The following is a 15921-nucleotide window of genomic DNA, read 5'->3' on the forward strand; positions in this document are numbered from 1 at the left end:
ATTACTTTTTTAATCCCTCTGTGCCTCAGTTTTTTAGTCTATAAAATGGGAATGTTGATAACACCTTCCTAGTTGAATTTTTTTAATTAAATGAACCAGAGCATGTAAAACACCTAGGACATTTCTTAGTATATCTAAGTAACATTGAATTTTTTTAATAGATAGCACTGAAACAGAAAATCCTGTATAAAAATTATCCTTTAATTGAAGAACTAAAAAAACAAAACAAAACCAGGAAACAGAGTTAAGTCAGTGTGCACAGCAAGACTTAAGATGGCAAGGGGCTTAGTGTGTCTGCAGTATAGTAAAGAAGCCAGCTTAGGCTGAAGGGAACGGAGAAATAGTAGGTAAAATCAAAGGGTTAGCTAGGACCTAAGAAAAAAAAAAAGAATTGAAAGCGGGTTATTTCCCCAATCTAGATAGAAAATGCTCTTTCCAAAGAAGTTTTCTAAGTATAGATAAATATGTTCACCAAAAAGCATCTTGTTCACTTGCTATTTACTTCATTAATGCCTCTGTGCCTCATTTTCCTCATCTTTAAAATGGGAATGTTGAAAACTCCTAACCTGTAGATTTTTTTTTTTCATTTAAATAAAGCAGAGCATGTAGAATACCCAGGACATTGTGTCTTAGATCTAACTAAGATACTTAATTTTGTTTTTAAACAGAGAGAATTGAAACCATGATTTATTTTGCTCACAATATAGATAGTCAAAGCCCCTTCCCATGAATTTTACTAAGTATTGATAAATACTTAGTAAATACTTAGGAACCAGAGATCAAATTGCCAGCATGCACTGGATCATCGAAAAAGCAAGAGAGTTCCAGAAAAACATCTATTTCTGCTTTATTGACTATGCCAAAGCCTTTGACTGTGTGGATCACAATAAACTGTGGGAAATTCTGAAAGAGATGGGAATACCAGACCACCTGATCTGTCTCTTGAGAAATCTGTATGCAGGTCAGGAAGTAACAGTTAGAACTGGACATGGAATAACAGACTGGTTCCAAATAGGAAAAGGAGTATGTCAAGGCTGTATATTGTCACTGTGCTTATTTAACTTATATGCAGAATACATCATGAGAAACGCTGGGCTGGAAGAAGCACAAGCTGGAATCAAGATTGCTGGAAGAAATTTCAGTAACCTCAGATATGCAGATGACACCACCCTTATGGCAGAAAGTGAAGAAGAACTAAAGAGCCTCTTTATGAAAGTGAAAGTGGAGAGTGAAAAAGTTGGCTTAAAGCTCAACATTCAGAAAACAAAGATTATGGCATCTGGTCCCATCACTTCATGGCAAATACATGAACAAACAGTGGAAACAGTGGCAGACTTTCTTTTTCTGGGCTCCAAAATCACTGCAGATGGTGACTGCAGCCATGAAATTAAAAGACACTTACTCCTTGGAAGAAAAGTTATGACCAACCTAGATAACATATTAAAAAGCAGAGACATTACTTTGCCAACAAAGGTCCATCTAGTCAAGACTATGGTTTTTCCTATGGTCATGTATGGATGTGAGAGTTGGACTATAAAGAAAGCTGAGCGGCGAAGAATTGATGCTTTTGAACTGTGGTGTTGGAGAAGACTCTTGAGAGTCCCTTGGACTGCAAGGAGATCCAACCAGTCCATCCTAAAGGAGATCAGTCCTGAATGTTCATTGGAAGGACTGATGCTGAAGCTGACACCCCAGTACTTTGGCCACCTGATGCGAAAGGCTGACTCATTTGATAAGACCCTGATGCTGGGAAAAACTGAAGGCAGGAGGAGAAAGGGACGACAGAGGATGAGATGGTTGGAAGGCATCACCGACTCAGTGGACATGAGTTTGAGTAAACTCTGGGAGTTGGTGATGGACAGGGAAGCCTGGCGTGCTTCAGTCCATGGGGTCGCAAAGAGTCAGACAGGACTGAGCCACTGAACTGAACTAAACTGAACTGACTGATAAAAACGCTCACCAAAAAGCATCTCTTTCCCTTAGTAGTAACTTCATTCAGGCCTCTAGCCTCAGTTTCCCCATCTATAGAACAGGAATGTTGACAACACCTTCCTAGTTGATTTTTTTTCTTGATTAAATGAAGCAGAGCATGTAAAAACCCAGGATATTGCTTAGTAGAGCTAAATAAATTTTATTTTTTCAAATAGATATGAAAGCAGGTTTATTCCCCCAAATATCTAGATAGAAAATGCCCTTTCCCACAAAGTTTTCTACATATAGACAAATAGGCTCAACAAAAAGTATCTCTTTAACTTGCTATTAACTCATTAATGCCTCTGTGCCTCAGTTTCTTCATCTTTAAATTGGGAATGTTGATAACTCCTTCCTCATTTATTTTCTGTTCGATTAACTAAAGCAGAGCATGTGAAACACCCAGGATATTGTTTAGGGGATCTAAGTAACATACTTAATTTTTTTTTTTTTAAAGAGTGTATTGAAATCAAGTTTTATATCTCCTTCAATCTAGATAGTTAATTCCCTTTACCACAGATTTGCAAAGTTTTGATAAATATGCTTACCTAAAAGCTTCTCAGAGAAGGCAATGGCAACCCATTCCAGTACTCTTGCCTGGCAAATCCCATGGACGGAGGCGCCTGGTAGGCTGCAGTCCATGGGGTCGCTAGGAGTCAGACATGACTGAGCAACTTCACTTTCGCTTTTTACTTCCATGCATTGGAGAAGGAAATGGCAACCCACTCCAGTGTTCTTGCCTGGAGAATCTCAGGTGGAGTCTATGGGGTCGCACAGAGTCGGACATGACTGAAGCGACTTAGCAGCAGCAGCCGCAAAAGCTTCTCATTCATTTTGGTAACTTCATTAATACCTCTGTGTCTCAGTTTCCTCATCTATGAAATGGGAATGTTGATAGCACCTTCCTTGTTGATATTTATTTAATTAAATGAAGCAAAGCATGTGAAACATCCAGGGCATTGCTTCATAAATCTAAGTAACATACTGAATTTTTCTTTTTTTTTTTCATATAGAATTGAAATCAAGTGTATTTACCCAACAGTCTAGATAGACAATGCTCTTTCCTACAAAGTTTACTAATTATAGATAAATACACTCACCAAGAAGCATCTCTGGCACTTACTAGGAAATCATTAATGCCTCTGTGCAGTTTCCTCATCTATAAAATGGGAATGTTGATAACAAATTCTTCATAGATTTTTAAAAAATTAAATGTAGCATAGCATCCAACCAGTCCATCCTAAAGGAAATCAGTGCTGAATATTCATTGGAAGGACTGATGCTGAAGTTGAAACTCCAATACTTTGGCACCTGATGTGAAGAAATACCTCTTTGGAAAAGACCCTGATGCTGGGAAAGATTGAAGGCAGGAGGAGAAGAGGACCATAGAGGATGAGATGGTTGGATTGCATCACCGACTCAATGGGACATGAATTTGAGCAAGCTCTGGGCATTGGTGATGGACAGGGAGGCCTGGCGTGCTGCAGTCCCTGGGGTCGCAAAGAATTGGACACGACTGAGCATTTGAACTGAACTGAGCATGTAAAATACCCAGGGCATTGCTTACTAGATCTAAATGAATTGCTTTTTCTTTTTATTAGATAAAATTGAAATCGAGTATATTTCCCCAACAATCTAAATGAACAATGGTTTTTTCTACAACATTTACTAAGTATAGATAAATACGCTCAAGAAGAAGCATGTCTGTCACTTACTAGTGAATTCACTAATGCCTCTGTGGCTCAGTTTCCTCATCTCTAACATGGGAATGTTGATAACACCTTCAAGTAGATATACATTTTTTTAATTAAAGGAAGCAGAGCATGTAAAACACCCAGCGTAAGCTTAGTAGATATAAGTAACGTACTTAGTTTTGATTTTTTTTAAATATAGACCTGAAATAGAGTAGTTTTCCCCAACAAACTAGATACACAATGCCCTTTCCCACAAAGTTTACTAAGTATAAATATGTTCACCAAAAAGCGTCTGTTTCAGTTACTAGTAATTTCATTAATGCCTCTGTGCTTAGTTTCCTCATCCATAAATGAGAAGGTAGATTTTCTTTTAAATGAAGATGAGCATGTAAAACACCTGGACGTTGCTTAGATCTAGGTAACAGACATAATTTTTTTTGTACAAAGAATTGAAAGCAAGTCCCCCCCCCCAATAATCTAGATAGATAATGCCCTTTCCCACAAAATTTACTGAGTATAGACAAATATACTGTCCAAAAAGCATCTTTCAGTATCTTGTAACTTTAATAATGTCTCTGTGCCTCAGATTCCTCATTTATAAAATAGGAATGTTGATCAAACCTTCCTCATAGATTTTATTTAAATGAAGCAGAGCACGTATATACCAAGAACATTGCTTAGTAGATATAGTAACATATTTAATTTTTTTAAATAGAATTGAAGTCAAGATTTTTTCCCCCAGCAATCTAGATAGATAAGGCCCTTTCCTGCAAAGTATAGTTGAATATGCTCACTAAGAAGCATCTCTGTCACTTACTACTAAGTTCACTACTCCCTCTGTGCCTCAGTATTCTCATCTATATAATGGGAATGTTGATAATACCTTCCTAGTTGATTTTTCAAAATTAAACGAAACAGAACACGTAAAACACCCAGGACATGGCTTAGTAGATCAAAGTAACATACTTAATTTTGATTTCTTTTAATACAGACCTGAAATCTAGTGTTTTTCTGAAAAAAACTAAATACAGAATGCCCTCTCCCACAAATTTTGCTAAGTATAAATAAATACGCTCACCAAAAACATCTTTCACTAACTAGTAACTTTATTAATGCCTCTGTGCCTCAGTTTCCTCATCTATAACTGTGAATTTCATTTTATTTGAATGAAGCAGAGCTCGTAAACCACAGTCCATTGCTTAGTAGATTTAACAAACATACTTCATTTTTCTTTTATAAGAGAGAGTTGAAATGATGTTCTTTCCCTGAACAATCTATATAGACACTGCCCTTTCCCAGAAAGTTTATTAAATAAAGATAACTACACTCAGCAAAAAGTACCTCTTGCACTAACTAGTAACTTCGTTAACAACTCTGTGCCTTAGTTTCCTCATCTATGAAATGGGAATGTTGATAGTGTCTTCCTTGTCGATATTTATTTTATTTTATGAACCAGAGCACGTAAAACACACAGAACATTGCTTTGTAGATCTAAGTAACGTATTGAATTTTGATTTTTAAAAAATATATAATTGAAATCAACTATATTTACCCAACAATCTAGATAGACAATGCTCTTTCCTACAAAGTTTACTAAGTACAGACAAGTACGCTCACCAAGAGCTATGTCTGTCACTTACTACTAAATTCATTAATGTGTCTGTTCCTCAGTTTCCTCAAGTATAAAATGGGAATGTTGATAACAGCTTCCTCATAGATTTTTAAAAGTAAATTAAACAGAGCATGGAAAGCACCCAGGACATGTTTCATAGATCTAACTAACATCAGATCAGATCAGTTGCTCAGTCATGTCCGACTCTTTGCAACCCCATGAATCGCAGCACGCCAGGCCTCCCTGTCCATCACCAACACCTGGAGTTCACCCAGACTCATGTGCATCAAGTCAGTGATGCCATCCAGCCATCTCATCCTCTGTCGTTCCCTTCTCCTCCTGCCCCCAATCCCTCCCAGCATCAGAGTCTTTTCCAATGAGTCAACTCTTCACATGAGGTGGCCAAAGGATTGGAGTTTCAGCCTCAGCATCAGTCCTTCCGATGAACACCCAGGACTGATCTCCTTCAGAATGGACTGGTTGGATCTCCTTGCAGTCCAAGGGACTCTCAAGAGTCTTCTGCAACACCACAGTTCAAAAGCATCAATTCTTCGGTGCTCAGCCTTCTTCACAGTCCAACTCTCACATCCATACATGACCATAGGAAAAACCATAGCCTTGACTAGACAGACCTTTGTTGGCAAAGTAATGTCTCTGCTTTTGAATATGCTATCTAGGTTGGTCATAACTTTCCTTCTAAGGAGTAAGTGTCTTTTAATTTCATGGCTGCAGTCACCATCTGTAGCGATTTTGGAGCCCAGCAAAATAAAGTCTGACACTGTTTTCACTGTTTCCCCATCTATTTCCCATGAAGTGATGGGACCAGATGCCATGATCTTCGTTTTCTGAATGTTGAGCTGTAAGCCAACTTTTTTACTAACTAACATACTTAATACTTTTTTTTTTAAATAGATGGATTGGAAATCGACTATTTTCCCACTGACAATCTAGATAGACAATGCCCTTTCCACAAACTTTAAAATGTGTACATAAATTCGCTGACCAAAAAGAATCTCTTTCACTTAACTTTTTAATCCCTCTGTGCCTCAGTTTCCTCATATATAAAATAGGAATATTGATAACACCTTCCTCGTATATACTTTTTAATTAAATGGACCCAATCATGTGAAACACTAAAGACATTGAATAGTATATCTAAGTAACAGACTTAATTTTTTTTTATATTGAATTGAAATTGAGTTTCTTTCGCAAACAATCTAGATAGTCAATAACCTTTTGTGAAAATTTTACTAAATGTCCATAAATATGTTCATCAAATAGTATCTCTTTCACTTATTAGTAAATTCATTAATGCCCCTTTGCCTCAAATTCCTCATTTATAATTTGGGAATGTTGATAACACCCTCCTAGTTGATTTTTTAATTAAATGAAACAGCATGTAAAACACTGAGATTCTTGTTTAGTAGATCTAAGTAACATACTTAATTTTGGGTTTTTTTAAATAGCGAGAATTAAAATAGAGTTTTATATAGCCCACAATCTAGACAGTTACTGCCCTTTACCACAAAGTTTCCAAAGTTCCGATAAATACACTCGTCAAAAGCATCTCATTCACTTTGGTAACTTCATTAATGCCTCTGTGCCTCAGTTTCATCTATGAAATGGGAATTTTGATATACCTTCCTTGTCTGTTTTTATTTAATTGACTGAACAGAGCATGTAAAATACACAGGACATTGCTTAGTAGATCTAAATAGCATACTTAATTTGATTTTTTTAGTATGGAATTGAAATCGAGTAACTTTCCCCAGAAATCTAGATACACAATGCCATTTCCCACAAAGTTTAATAAATATAGATAAAATACATTCACCAAAAAGCATCTCTTTCACTTACAGGTAACTTCATTAATGCCTCAGTGCCTCAATTTCTTCATCTATAAATTGGGAATTGTTGATAACAGCTTCTTGTAGATTTTCTATTTAATTAATTAAAGCAGAACATGTTAAAGACCCAGGACATTGCTTGTTAGAACTAAGGAACAGACTTAATTTTGTTTTTTTCAAGAGAGAGAATAGAAGTCAATTTTTTTCCCCAAAGATCTAGGTGGACAAACCACTTTTGACAGTGTTTAGTTGTATAGATAAATACCTTACCAAAACACATCTCTTTCAATTACTAGTAACATCATTAATGCCTCTGTGCCTCAGTTTCCTTATCTATAAAATGGGAATATTGTTAACACTTTCAAGTAATTTTTTTTAATGAAGCAGAGCATATAAAACACCCAGGAAAAGCTTAGCAGATCTAAGTAACATACTTAGTTTTGATTTTTTTTAAAATATAGAACTGAAATCGAGTCTTTTTCCCCAACAAACGTGATACACAATTCCCTTTCCGACCAAGTTTAATAGAGAGTATAGATGTCGATTTTTTCCCCAACAATCTAGATAGATAATGCCCATTCCCACAAAGTTTACTAAGTATGCATGAACATGCTCACCCAAGAGCATCTCTTTCACTTAGTTACTTCATTAATGCCTCAGTGCCTCTGTTTCCTCATCTGTAATATGGGAATGTCGATAACACTTTCCCTGTAGATTTTTTCAACTAAATTAAGCAGAGCATGTAAAACACTGAGTACACTGCTTCATAGATCTAAGCAACATATTTAATTCTGTTTTTTTAATAGATAGGAAATCGAGTTTTATTTCCCTGACAATCTGTGTAATAATGCCCTTTCCACAAAGTTTATTAAGTATACATAAATTTACTGACCAAAAAGTATCTCCTTCACTTACTATTAACTTCTTTAATACCTCTGTGCCTCAGTTTCCTCATCTATAAAATGGGAATGTTGATAACATCTTCATAGATTTTCTTTTCTGTTAAATGGAGCCAATCATGTAAAACACTAAGGACGTGGCTTTGATCTAAGTAACATACTTAATTGTGTTGTTTTATTCAATACAGAATATTGAAAACAAGTTTTCCCCCAAGAATCTAGATAGATAATGCCCTTTCCCACAATGTTTACTAAGGATAGATTAATACGCTTTCCAAAAAGCATCTCTTTCACCAGCTTGTAACTTTAATAATGCCTGTTTCTCAGTTTCCTCATTTGTAAAATGGGAATGTTGATAACACCTTCCTCGTAGATTTTCTTTTTTTTAATTAAATGAAGCAGATCATGTAAAACACCCATGACATTGCTTAGTAGAGCTAAGTGAAATACTTAATTCTTTTATAATAGATAGAATTCAAATCGAGTTGATATCCCTCAAAATCTAGATAGGCAAGTCAAGCTTGAAGAGTGGGGCAAGGGGCCATTCCTTTGACTGTGAAGGTAACTGTGGACCTCTGCATACGGGGCTGGACTCAGCTCCCCACCTCTGGCTGCAGGCACTCTGCAGTGGGGCATGCTTGCCCTTTATTGGGCCTGTGTTGTAGATCAGGAAGTTTCCGTCTTCCCCTATCGCTGCCCTTTTCTCCTACACCTCATCTCCCTCCCCTCCCTTCTCCCTACTCCATCCTTCCTCTCCCCTCCCCTCCCCCTCTGTCTCTCCTCTAAGTTCTGGAATTCCCTTTCTCCACTGAGAAGTGCAAAATGAAAGGCAGGCCAGACTGAGGGTTTTATGGTTGTACAAGAGGTGTTTACAGGTGTCTTAGGGCATGTGAATATCCTGGATATTAAGAATAGCTCCTAACTATGAGTGCTGTGCTTGATGCTGTACTTGATTTATCCTATTTCTACCTGCCCCCTCATCATTATCATCATCCACCCCCCCTTTAAAAGAAGTCAAACCAGGGTGGAATTGCTCAATGTCACTAACCGACAAGCTATGTGCTGCCCTGAGGATGAAGTGGTTCCACTCACTGTGCTTTCACATGTGGCCCCTCTTCTACCAGTGGGCTGGAATAGAGAAGCAGGAGTAGGTAGACAGAGTCCGGGCTGCTCTATCAGTCAGCCTGCCTTTGAGGGCGACAGGGATTTGATCAGACAGCCTCTTAGGTACCTTTATCCTGGAGAACATTAATCATTGTTGTCATTTATCAACATTAATTCTGTTGATAAATTCTTTAAACCTCTCTCTTTTTTTTTCTTCTGCCATGCTGCATGGCATGTGAGATCTTAGTTTTCCCCACCAGGGATTGAACCAGTGTTCCCTGCAGTGGAAGTGCAGAGCTTAACCACTGGATTGCCAAGGAAGTCCCTCAACTATTTCATTCTTAATGACAGGTGCAGGTGTGGAGGAGAGGAGGTGACATTTGTGTGCCCATCACTAATGTGCTCTTTGGAAGCCTGTCTTTGGGAGGAGTAGTTCCTTATATTGTGGGCAGTAACACTTTGGCATTGAAGATTTCCAATAAAACTTTATTTATATTTTATGTAGAAGAAAACAAGAAAAAAGAAGTCTGGTCATTCAAAAGAACGATCCAAAGAAAGGAGGAAGAAAAAGTCATCTAAAAGAAAACACAAGAAGCATTGTGCCGACAGTGACAGCGACTCTGATTCTGACACAGACTCCAGTGGTAAGAAAGCCAATATCATTAGCCCGCCTTGCTTTCAAGTTTTACTTCTTGAAAGCTGATATTAGAAGAAGGTACTTAATAATAGCCAAGAGTATTTTTTTAATAGCCAAGAGTTTGGAACACTCACTGACTTAGTGTCAGGGACCCTGCTGGGTGCCGGATATGCACTATTGCTCTTTAATCCACACAGGCACTGTAGGACGCATCTTTGAGGTGGGGAGACAGAGGACCCGAGCAGGTTATAAGTCCCGCCTGCACTCAAGGTCACACAGCTGGGACTCAGAGCCAAGCGATGTGACTCCAGGGTGGTTGTGTGTAGCTGCACAAGGCCTGTGGCAGAGAACCAAGTTGGGGTCAGTCTGTGAGACATGAGGTGCCAAACCAGGCCATAGGCGGCTGCATCAGCCCAGTGGAGCGGCTCTTCTGTGAGATTCTCACACTCAGTGGGCAGCTTTGTGCGATCCTCAAAGAGGCACAACATAGGGGGCCCTTCAGGCCAGCAGCTGATTTCTGGAAGACACTTCCTGTGGGGCTGCATCACAACAAAGCCCCCTTTTTATGCCCTCCCCTGGCGGGTGATTGACAGAGGTGCCTCCTCTGGGGACACATTACAGGCAGGCCCCCTTCCTCTGACGTCACCTTCCTTCCTCCCTGCTGGAAGACAGATGTCCTGAAGCACAGAGCTGAGCGTGGCAGTCCCTGCTTAAAATCCTTCCAGAGCTCTCCTTGGCTTCAGGGTAAAGTCAGACCCCAGTTGATCAGTGGCTCTCTCATCGCATGTACACCATCACTCTCCTGCAGCGTCCTGTGTGGCCTCAGAGTGAGTTTCATCTCCTCATATTGCACGTCTTTTCTCCTGACTCTGCCATGTGGTACAGAGTCCAGCTGCCTACAGTCCGATCTCTCCTTGCATGTGGCTTGGCCTACTGGCTGCATAGATGGACGTGCATTACTCTTGTAATAAAGCTGACTTTAGGAAGAACTGGCTTAAGAGTCACCTTTTCATGGTCAACCATTCCTCACCCACCCTCCCGAAAACAGCCTGATGGTGAGACTCCTCTGTGTGCCTAGATCACCTCCTCCCTCCCCACTTCCCTGTCACTCAGATTCTACTGACCCCCTTCCCTCTGTCTCCTCCACTAGACTGAGCTCCTGGAAAGCATCCCCGCAAACACACACATCATGAAGATACTCAAACATCCAGAAAAGTGAAGGGAGTAGTGTCATTAATGCCATATACAGTGCCTGTCACTCACTCAGGTGTAACATCTGTTAGCCCTTTGACATTTGCTTCAGATAGGGATGTTTTGTTGTCATTGAGCTGTTCCAGGTAAAATACGTTAAGTATTTCATTATGCACCTCATTGAAAAAAGGACATTTTCTTAAATACAATACCATTATCTCACCCAATTAAGTTAATAATTCCTCATATAATCTAATACCCAGTGTAACTTTAATGTCTGTGCTTCTAATGCCTAGCATGGTTCATGACATAGATGTTAAATGAATAAATCTCTGTGATACAACAAATGGGACAGCAAAAGCATGTCTACCTGGTCAAAGATATTAATGTTTTAGGGCTAAACATTTTATCAATTTTAATGTGTTTTTCTTTTCATATGAAGATAACAAAAGGAAGACAAAAAACAAGCCCAGCAAAAGGAAAGGAAACACAAATGACCAGGTGTTTTCCTATAATTATTATTATGGAAAAGGTCAAATATTTACACAAGTATACCAACTTGAAGAACCATCAACTTATGGGAAGTTGCTACCACCCCTATTTATTTTGAAACAAAACCCAGATGTCAATTCATGTATAAACAAATCAGCATGTTTCTCTAAAAGAGAGACATTCTTTTTTCAACATAACCGTATTACCATTACTGTGCCCCAAAATTTGACAGTAATGCCTCAGTTCATTTTTCTTTTTGTTTGTAGCCTGACAGTTGCACATGAGGAAGACAGCATGAAGAAAGCCAAGGTCTCATTGCTTCTTTTCAATGATCCATTCATGTGGAATATTAAGCAAGGCCTCCGTCTTGCTTCCAGCAGCACTCAACTGAAAGGTTTCCTTTTAGTGTTTAGTCCTCAGGAACTGGGGTCTTCTCAAGGATTCTGAATGAGACAGAGTACATTTGAAGGCATGATTGTCACTCCTGAGCCAGGGATGACAATAATATGATCCTGTGGTGGGGGCAGGGGAGAAATGGGAGAAGAGCCTTTCTGGACTTGATGGAGTCTCCTGTGTTTCCTTTGGGCCAGAATGGATTGTTCCCCTCTATCCAGAAAAAGGGAGAGCATGAACAGAATGTGGAGCATCTAGAACAAAAGTAGGGGAATGTTTGGATGCTGCCTTCCCAGAAAGGCCTATGAACAGTAGTTTCTTAGGAAGATTCCTTTAGAGTCCAGGCTCGTGCCTGAACTCCTCATCATGAATGGAGCTCGGCCACATTTTGAGGCACACCGTTCTGTCACTGAGACTTTCCCCACCGCATCTTTCACCTGTATATGCCTGAGAAGTGCAGGGCCCAGCGAATGTGACTCAGGGATGTCACCTCGTGAAAAGGGACCGGCTTGACATTCCTTACCAATCTCTCTCTCTTTTTTTTTTTTTTGACAAGAGTTTGATTTATTTACTTTTGGCTGGGCTTGGTCTTCATTACTTCCCAGGGACTTTCTCTAGGTATAGCAGGCAGGGCTGCTCTCTCGTTGTGGTGTGGAGGCTTCTCATATGGTAGCTTCTAACTGTGGCGCATGGGCTCTCGGGCATGCAGGCTTCAGCAGTTGCAGCCCTCAGGCTTGGTCGTTGCAGCACATGGGACTTGTTACCCTGCGGCACGTGGGGTCTTCCCAGACGGGGGATCGAACCCATGTACCCTGCGTTGGCAGGCCAATTCTTGACCACTGGACCACCAGGGAAGCCCTCAGCAATTCTTATCCATACAGTACTAACCCCATTTGGCATTTAAAACTAGTATACAAGAGAATTCACATCTTTCCTGAAAATACCCCCAAAACACCCTGTAAAAACACAGTGTTCTGTTTTCATTTATTCAGTTCATCCATCAGGCATTTGGTGAAGTGTTCTTGAGGTGCTATGAAAAATTTGAATCTGGCAGAAAAACACTTTTAGAAAAACTGTCATAGGAAACTGGTCTTACAAGACAGGGGCCACAAAATGAATGCTGTAGACAGGGGCCCTTGCCAGGCCAAACCAAGCTCACACAAAGGAGGGCACAGGTGGAGGAGGCAAGGGTGGCATGGGGGGCCTGGGTGTTTGGGGCTGCAGTGGCAGCAGAGGCACCCAACTCCAGCTGCGCCCGAAAACAATGTGGCCCTTTGGGGTCCATACAGGATTATGACGAGAGGGTGACCCAAGGCCACAGGGGACATTTGTCTGAGAATTACAGCCCTCTGATATCGCCAACACTTGGCCCTCCCACTCGTAAGCCTTGGGCAGTTAAGGTCTTGAGAGAAAAACACAACATGCAAATCTATATGCCACTGACGAAATGGAAGGAACTATTTCATTGCCAAAATACTGTAGGAAGGTTAAGGCTGCATCCCTCCCTCCAGCCCACCCTTAGGGATGGTAGACTGTATGTGCCAAGCTCTGGTCTAGGCTTACTGCTTTGCTCCTGTCCTCTCACTTTTAGTATTCTTGGATTATTTTCCACGTCCTACATGTAAGCCCGCTCGCAAACAGTACCGTGTCCCTGCTGTCAGTGCTTTGCCTGGTAACAGGATAAAGAAATGTTAGTGCTCTACCAGCAGTCCAGCTGCTCTGCCCCTCCTCACTAGGGACAGTGTCACCCTGGTCTTTGGGTGGGGGGGCTGGGCATGATAAAAACTCAACCCCTTTCAAAGTCATAATGAGGGAAACAGCACCAATTTAAAGGCCATCTTCAGTCTGAACTAAATAGTTACTAGGAAGGAACATGCTGGCTTTCTAGACAGAACGATGACTGAGGGGGTCTTTTATCCGTCTAACCTCTTGAGAGTTAGAAAGGTGGTCTGGCAAGGGGGCTCAGGGGGCTTGTGACTTGTCTTACTGGGACACGAGAGTTGCTGAAGCTCTGGATACTGCCTTAATATTTTAGTCTTGAATGCTAAGGCAAGTTCACCTAACTAGGTTCAAGTCCATTCTAACTCAGTTTCTGCCCAGCCAATAATTGGAGGGAAAGAGGCAGACCACCGTCATTTCTGCATACGCCAACCTGTCCCCACCCTTCAGCTTTTGTGGGCTCAGGACACTGTCAGCTGATTCGGTTCTACCCTCAGGTTCAGAATTCTAGATGGTGGTGATGTTGCCTGAGTGGTCAAACACCATGGTCCTACCAGCCCTTCGCCTCACCTAGGAGAGTCCAACACCATCAAGAGATCTAAGGCAGGAGAGTGGAACTAGGCATTTTAGAACAAGGTCAGCCACAGTGTGGCACCCCCGTGTTCACTGCAGCATCACGTGCAACAGCCAGATAAGCAAACAACCTCACTGTCTATCCACGGATGCATGGACAAAGAACACGTGTATACAGGCATGGCTCGGAGATACCGTGGGTTTGGCTCCAGAGCACAGTAATGAGGCAAATAGCACTACAACATCATCCACACGAATTTCTTGTTTTCCCAACATATATATAAATGTCATTTTTACACTGTATTTTAGTCTATTAAGTGTGCAATAGCATTATGTCTTAGACAATAACATAAATACCCTACTTGAAAAATACTGCTAAAAAATGTTAACCATCATCTGAGCCTTCAGCAAGTTGTAGTATTTTTGCAGTAGTAACAGACCATATATCACAGATCACCATAACAAATATAACAATGATGAAAAAGCTTGAAATATTGCCAAAAGGACTAAATGGTCACAGAGGCAAGAAGTGAGCAAATGCTTTTGGATGAATGGCACCACTGGACTTGCTAGATGCAAGGTGGCCACAAAGCTCAATGTGTAAACACAATATCTGCAAAGTGCTTTCAAGTCAAGCACAATAAATGAGACATACCTGTATATACAATGGAATATTATTCACCCACAAAAAGAACACTTTGCATTTGCTACAACACGGATGAACCTTGAGAGCATTATGCTAAGTGAAATAAGTGATAAAGATAGATACTGTATGATCTCACTATTACATGGAGGACTCTGAAAACCATCCACCAAAAAAAGAAAAAACCTCACACAAAAGAACAGATTGGTGGTTGCCAGAGGTGGGAGAAATGGTGAAGGGGTTCAAAGGAACAAACTCAGGTCATAGGGGGATGTGTAATGTACAGTGTGGTAACTATAGTTAATAATAATTTGTATTTTCTATTTGAAAGTTGTTAAGCGAGTAGCTATTAAAAGTTCTCATTATAAGAAAAATTTTTGTGTGGTGACAATGTTAACTAGACTTATTGTGGCCATTTCACTGTGTATAAGATAACTGAATCACTGTGTTATACACCTGAAACTATTATAATGTATGTCAGTTCCATTCATTACAGTCGCTCAGGCATGTCCAACTTTTGCAACCCCATAGACTGCAGCATGCCAGGCTTCCCTGTCTATCACCAACTCCCGAAGCTTGCTCAAACTCATGTCCATCGAGTCGGTGATGCCATCCAACCATCTCATCCTCTGTCGTCCCCTTCTCCTCCTGCCCCCAATCCCTCCTAGCATCAGGGTCTTTTCAAATGAGTCAGTTCTTCGCATCAGGTGGCCAAAGTATTGGAGCTTCAGCTTCAACATCAGTCCTTCCAGTGAACACCCAGGACTGATTTCCTTTAGGATGGACTGGTCCAAGGAACTCTCAAAAGTCTTCTCCAACACCACAATTCAAAAGCATCAGTTCTTCAGTGCTCAGCTTTCTTTATAGTCCAACTCTCACATCCATACATGACTACTGGAAAAACCACAGCCTTGACTAGACAGACCTTGATTGGCAAAGTAATGTCTCTGCTTTTTATTATGCTGTCTAGGTTGGTCATAGTTTATCTTCCAAGGAGCAAGTGTTGTTTCATTTCATGGCTGCAGTCACCATCTGCAGTAATTTTGGAGCCCAAGAAAATAACGTATGTCAATTGTACCTCAATAAAAATTTTTTTTTAACTGTGGAGGTGGGGTCACACAAAGTCTTTTCCCAGGATGTCTGGCA

General features: G+C 40.3%; 1 long non-coding RNA gene across 1 annotated transcript in view; it reads left to right on the forward strand.

Annotated features, from left to right (window-relative positions):
* The window catches only part of LOC147341522 (uncharacterized), a 33171-nt gene extending 18022 nt beyond the window's left edge, over positions 1-15149 (forward strand). Inside the window, exons 3-4 of the long non-coding RNA XR_015159841.1 lie at positions 9633-9771; positions 11714-15149. This is a non-coding gene — a long non-coding RNA (uncharacterized LOC147341522). The remainder of the gene's footprint in view (positions 1-9632; positions 9772-11713) is intronic.
* The last annotated feature ends 772 nt before the right edge of the window (positions 15150-15921 follow it).

Source organism: Bos grunniens, chromosome X (assembly GCF_055505025.1).
Source record: "Bos grunniens cultivar Pamir isolate PY7600 chromosome X, Bosgru_T2T1.0, whole genome shotgun sequence".
Classification (NCBI taxonomy): Eukaryota; Metazoa; Chordata; class Mammalia; order Artiodactyla; family Bovidae; genus Bos; species Bos grunniens.